Source organism: Squalius cephalus (genome assembly GCF_949319135.1).
Source record: "Squalius cephalus genome assembly, chromosome: 2".
In the NCBI taxonomy this organism is placed as follows: Eukaryota; Metazoa; Chordata; class Actinopteri; order Cypriniformes; family Leuciscidae; genus Squalius; species Squalius cephalus.
The window spans coordinates 7372369-7379909 of NC_137123.1; positions in this window are offsets into that span (position 1 = coordinate 7372369).

Sequence of the window (7541 nt, forward strand, 5' to 3'; positions counted from 1 at the left end):
AAGGTGGCAGCACTAATGGCGTTTTAATAGGGATCCCAATCAGTCGATGAACGACTGAAAGGGAACGTCTCGGTTACGTATGTAACCCTCGTTCCCTGAAGGAGGGAACAGAGACGTGGACCCGTCGCCACTATTGCTGGACCACCGCTGACCGGGGTCCGCTCGGCTCCTCTGCGAAAAACATCTGGTGCGTACATGCACTTCCGTATTTATACCCGCGCTGCGGGGCAGAGCGTGAGATGGAATTCACGCATGCCAGTGTACATTGGCTAATTTTAACAATACTCGAAGATGACAGGCTCCCAAAGCGTGATCCCAATCAGTCAACACGTCGACTACGTCTCTGTTCCCTCCCTCAGGGAACGAGGGTTACATATGTAACCAAGAAGTTTTGTTTGCTCTTTAAAACATTCTTGTAAACATTTAAACATGAATTTACAGATTCTTCATTTCACTGTTTATCATCTGTTTGCTGTCTGATGATGATGCTCACACCCAATATCACAAACACAATATCAGAAACATTTCACATTCATCACATCTCTGTCTAGGCTGACAAATATGTTAAGCTGAATTCAGAAAAGCGAACTATATATTACTCTTACTGCCATATAAAGATGACACTGTGATACTTAGCCATAGAGAATGTAATGATGATAATGTGCATCCAAATAAAATACAGCAAAACTACATTAAAACCCGGAGTTGTCGCTTGTTTAAAGTGGTATAAACAATACAAATGTCTGTCAATCTCTGTCATTGATTTGTGAACTCATTGTTTTTATTTAGTTTGATCTGAAAAGTAAAATTGTCAAATCACACAGATAATTTGTAGATCATAAACATTTTTTAGTCTTTTCCTCAATTCATCACTTTCAGTAAATGTTGAAGGTGAATTACTGAATGATCAGCTGTTAGTCTTTATTGTCTTCTGTTCATCTTCTGTCTCTCTGTTCAGTCTCATGTGTCTCTCTGTGGGTTTCCTGAGTACGTGTGTTTAATTAAATTGAACTGAGACCCTCAACCTTCACCTGTTTTCTGTGGCTTTGAGCTGGATGGAAAAAACTGTCTGTTCATCACACACACACAAAAACACCTCCAGCGCTCATGAGAAAAAAAAAAAGAAAAAAAAAAATATATATATAGTCGATTAAATAATCTAAAAAACAGTAGTCTCCAGATGACCTATTACTTCCAGTGAGATTCTGAAGTGTGAATGTGATGGACACTTTACCTATGAGGCCTCAGGAGAGGATTTATGAATGACAGTGAAGCAACGATGACGCTGATCATGGTGATACATAATCTTTTTTCATACAAAATTTTTTTAATGGTCATGAAGTAAGTTCAAACTCAAATGAAAGTATAAATTAATTATTTGAGCAGCCTTGGTTCGACAAAAAAGCATATTTTTTCTGATGAAATGGAGTAAGAGTATTTGAAAATTGTTTGAAAGACTATGACGAAGATTCAAACAAAATAGTCTTTAATCTAAAAGTCCAACGAATACAGGAGAATAACAGGGAAACACAAACACATAACTGTGACGACACACAGCAAAATCCCCAGAGTAAAATTAACTCTGTTCAGAGAACATTTGGTCCCTCTCTACAGAGAGTTAAAATAACTCTGAAACAGAGTAAAAGTTAATGAGATACTTAAGTGATTAATTAAGTGATGATTGGGCATTAATGATGAACACCTGCTGTTAACAAGTTCTCAGCAGAGGAGGATTCAACAACTCCATAAACAGCATTACCAGCTTCACTTATTACTAACCAGACTGACTTTATTTCTGTCAGACGTCTACAGAAGTTCGTATTGAGAATTGAGGTTTAGATGTTGGCGATTTATTGAAAATGTATGATCACCATTATCGTGATGAGTGTTTCCTTTAGTTGGGCAGTTTGACTCTAGCTTATTTTTTTGTGTGTTTGTTGTTTTTGTAACAGCTTTTACCAAAACATGTAATTTGTTGCAAAGAATGCCAGATGCAAAGATGTTCAGGTGATCTAGTTTTCAACAACAAAAAGTAGAATGATGCGCTTATATCATCACTGTCCAAAAGTGGTCATTTGATGTTAATAGATTATATTCACAAACAATACTCTCTTGCCACAGATTGGACATTTTGAATTTTTTAAATAAATAATAGGGGAAAAAAAAATTCTAAGACACAGACATCAAGAATCAGCATATGAATCTCAACAATGGTGACATGTTTCATGCCGCAATGCATCCTGCACACTAAAAAATAAAACATTGGGTCAACAAAAAAAAATATGTTAACGTTTTCCACTAGAATTTTTATGTTAAGACTGCTGGCAGAATTACATTAATTCAAAGCGATGTTTTGAGTACGGTTAATTACTTTTTTTTGGCCACAATAAAACGCATTTCTAAGTAACACGAACTTAATAATTTTCAACATGAATGCAAGTAATTAAGTTGATCCAACATAATGTTTTAAGTTAGGTGAAGCAGTTTTTTTGGCCACAATAAAACACATTTCTAAGTAACATGAACTTAATAATTAAGTTGATCTCTGCAAGAGTTAAGTTGAGCCCTTTTGTTTTTATTTGAAGTTAATTACTCTTTTAAACATACATGTAACATTCATCTTTTAATATATTTCCCTTTCAAAAGATTTAAATGAACTGTATTACCATGTCCTTTCTAATACAACGTAAAGCATACATTTTCTTAGAAATCAACCTATAGCCGACTTATCACTTCAAATCAAACATTCAATTGAAATGTATGGTCACTACACTGTCATTGGACAGGAACACAGAAAACATTTCATCACTGGATAGGTTTCGTTCGTTTATTTAAAGTGTGGTTTATGTCAGCTGAATGTGCGGAACGCTTTTCAGAGAAGATAAGGCAACGTTATTTTAGTACAATTAACACCCAGCGGTAGCTAAGGGGAAAAAATCTCTGAATGCTTCACGTGAAACTTCGGTCTTCCGACCTATTACCATCGTGTCAATTCTCTATTGATTTTGATGGTAATATCAGTTTTGATTAACGTTAATATGCGCGAGGAAGGGAGGGAGAACAAGACAGTTTGAAGACTGTGAGAGTGCGCGCGCGTGGCCGGAGGAGGGTCTCTCTCGCTCTCTCTCTCTCTGCTCGTTCTCTCAGTAAAATGCGCGGGCGCCTGTCACAATTGTAAACAATAAAAACGAAATTTGGAAAACTAAAACGGAATTCATAGGGCCCTACATAACTCCGACTTGTTTTGAGCAAAGTATCTGAACAAATAGCGTAGCTACTAGCCAACTTTACCTCGGCACACAGACTAACGTATAGCCATCAACACTGCTCAAATTTCAGAGTAAGGACTTCCAGATTTCGGTATTCGGTTACAGTAGGCTATCACCAACAGAATCCTGAGCGAATGCGAATATGTGTAAGCATAAAATTACTTACCATTCACCACATTACGCTTCAGCGAGTTTCAGCTGTGGCCACACTCATCTGGCCTTAAACATGCACACGGAAACTGTGGACCGTTTACACGTCATCAAATTGTTTTTTACATTAACAGAACTTAAAATTAAATTAATTTTTGATCAACTGAAAATGTTAAACTCTGACAAGTCATGATAGTATGTTTAATCAATAGGCATAATTTGTGTGTCATCCCAGCTCAATAAAATAACAATTACAAGTAAAAAGTCTAACAGTATCTCAGAACTTGATTTTTTATTTCACAACAATATATATATATTTAAGTAATGACTAAAGGTCCTCTGAATTAGTTTTTAGAGTGTGGGAGCCATGAGTTTTATACTGTTGTGGCTCCCAGCATGCATTGCAGCATGAAGCATGTCACCATTGTTGAGATTCATAAGATGATTATTGATGTCTTTGTTTAAAAAAAAAATTCCCCCATTATGTATTTTAAAAATTCAAAATGTCCAATCTGTGGCAAGAGAGTATTGTTAGTGAATATAATCTATTAACATCAAATGACCACTTTTGGACAGTGATGATATAAGTGCATTTTTTTACTATCTGCTGTTAAAACCTATATCACCTGATCATCTTTTTTTGGCTTTCTTTATAACAAAGTACGTGTTTTGGTAAAAGCTGTTACAAAAACCACAAACTTGCAAGAAGAGTCAAACTGCCCAACTGAAGGAAACACTCATCACTATAATGGTGATCATACATTTTCAATAAATCATCAACATCTAAACCTCTGTTAATTCTTAATAAGACCTTCTGTAGACGTCTGACAGAAATAAAGTCAGTCTGGGGTGCGTTTCCCGAAAGCATCGTTGGCCAACTATGGTCGCAAGTTCCGTCGTTACCAATAGAGTTCAATGGACATCGCGATGAACTTGCGACCATAGTTGGCCAACGATGCTTTCGGGAAACGCACCCCTGGTTAGTAATAAGTGAAGCTGGTAATGCTGTTTGTGGAGTTGTTTAATCCTCCTCTGCTGAGAACTTGTTAACAGCAGATGTTCATCATTAATGCCCAATCATCACTTAATTAATCACTTAAGTATCTCATTAACTTTAACTCTGATTCAGAGTTATTTTAACTCTCTGTAGAGAGGGACCAAATGTTCTCTGAACAGAGTTAATTTAACTCTGGGGATTTTGCTGTGCACCGAACAATGAACACAGGGAACACCGGGCTTAACCCTCTGAGGTCTGGGGTGTTTTTGGGGTCCTTGAGATGTTCTGACATGCTGACATTTGTGATTTTTTCAGTTGCTTATAAACATATCAATGGCAAAAAAAAAATTACACTCTATTTAGCACAAACAGGACTACCATGATATGTGAGCCACATGTATGTACATGTTTTCATTTTTGAGAGAATAATGTTTATGCATGGTTATTGAAAAAACTAAAAATTAAAGTTTCTGAAATAAGGCCACAAAACACATACTAAATATATGTCAATAGGACTTTTGACTAATGGATGTCGTCGCCTAGTGTTTTTTCTTCAAAACGATGTGAAAATCATCCTGCCTAATCATTCACATAAAATGATACATTGATTTAAGTTTTGTGAAACACTTTTAGTTTGGAAAGGCAATATGCGGATGGGACGTAAACAATCATGCATATTTAGTAGTTCACACCTGATGAGACAATGGCCCTGCATACTTAATGAGCCATTCATTCAGGTGTGTCACCTATAGCTAACTTAAATATACAAGCTTCATAAAAATGATCATTCTAGAAGAAAATTTCAGATGGCATTTAGAGGCTTTTGCATCTGAACTCTTCATATATACACACACACACACACATACATATATATATATATATATATATATATATATATATATATATATATATATATATATATACATACACATCAGTGATGCGCGGGTTGATCCGAAATGAGCGGGTGCCTGCGGTCACCCGCGGTTACTTGTCATCTAAAAATATTTTTAATTATATTCGGGTTGCGGTCGGTCGGGTCGTTTGAAATAAAGATGCCAATTAAACCTTTGTAATTTATATAGTACAAGAGAGCATATGAGTGGAGTGGAGCGTTGAGAATCTCCGCTCATCACTCACGGAACTGTTCACCCCTCCGCTCCCCCGCTCAAAGCTACATCAGGCCGCTCCGCTCATTATCGCTCAGCGCTCAACGAAGTTTGCTCCGCGCTCCACTCAAATCGCCCCCCGCTCGCTCCAAAAAAGGAAAAAAAATCTACATGCATATCACTTTTAGCTTAGACCACAGCCTTACCTCCTAAAGAACTAATGAGCAACAACAACATTTTTTCAAATAGAAATGTTTTATTTCAAATTACAAATTAGGCCTATGTAAGAAGGAATAGCCTACAAAGTCCTGTAAAATTAAACGAATAAATGGGCCTAATAATATAAATAACAATTATATAAACAAAAATACAGCCTGCATACAAATTTTAAAAGTAAATTTACTATTAGGCCAGAATTTTGATAAGTGAACTTTTGCGCAACGCGCACGATTAAAATTTAAATGGGCTTATCCTATATCCATTGTAGGCCTACACACAAACTGCTGTAAAATAAAACGAATAAATGGGCCTAATAATATAAATAAAATTTATATAAACAAAAAATATATATAAAAATATACGTAAACGTTTTAAAAGTAGGCTAAATTAGATGTACCGCATGGCGGTACAAAATATGACCGCCGCTCAGGCCTGCACTGGCTTTCCACAAAAATAAATGACGTGGAGCAATTTGGCTGTATTGCGTGTTTATGTATATAAGTTGTATATTTTAAAAGACTGTCTGGAGTATTCCTGTGGATCATGGATAATTTAGAGTTTTGTAATTATTTGCCATTACTATTTAAGTTTTATATCAAAAGTCATTAGTTTAGACACTTAACATCCATAATGTGAAAACGTCACATCCATAACAGTGGTTTTCCCTACATAATGTATTACAAAAATGAGTTTCAAAAACACACTTATTGTGTTCAAGCAAGTCTTTTTCATGCTACATCGGCAGTTTGTTTAATAATTCACAGAGTTTGTAGGACACTTGTAAAGTGTGTGTATTTCATGTTATGTCCATAACGCTGATAAAATGTATTCATAGGATGTAAAATATTATATGAAATGTGAGGATTTTTCAAGAATCAGAGGACAGAGGTTACATTAAAAGTTATGTAAATTAATTCACTGATACTAATTTTATCTATGTGTAGCAGGATGCAGTTGTTTGGATCATGCCTCCCTATGTGACGCTTAATTTGCTGCAGCTGTGAGTGATTCTGGGCAGTTAACTTTGAGCCAATCGCGAGGGCTACACCCCTTTATAAACCGGGACTTTTCTTTTGACAAATGATGTCACCGGTATGCGACTTGTCCTGTTTACCTGCCCAGAGACCTGATGTCTGCCTGGTTATCTGTCTACCGTAGCGCCGCAGGTATGGTTAGCTTCGTTTCTCTTTCCACTCCTTAACTTTATAACGTGGGCTTATAGGGAATGTTTCATGCTATAGAATCCCCGGTGTGGCAGCAGCCCTTTCACCAGCTGAGTGTGCGCCCTGTTATCAGTGATCAGAGCTCAGGGCCTGTGACGCAACGCTGTTAATCATAGGGAGTGCTGTTTAACTGGGGGTGCGGCCGCCAGTTGGCTACATCGACGCTGAACATCTGCTGCTTTGCTTATACTCTTTACGTTACATGTTCACGGATTTACGTCGTACCCGACTGCCTTTTCACACTGGACCGAGGAGTATTGAACTTCATTATTGGCTCAAGTTAACAGGCTGTTGGTTGGCGGGTAACATCGTTGCCTGTTTAACACTGTTTGATTCTTCCTGTCATTGTTGTGAATCAGTGTTTGAGTATCGAGTGTTTGATGGACTGACACCAAGTTAATTGTTTTGTTTATTTCTTTTAACTCTTGTATGGAGGCCTTTTCTTGCTGCTGATATCCAAGAGGATTGGCCTAATTTTGATTTCTTTTGTTTGACCTTTTTATGTGATTTGTCCATGTTTAATTTTTTTTTTTTTTATTTATTGTGTGATTGTGAGTGTTCACATTGATAATCCAAG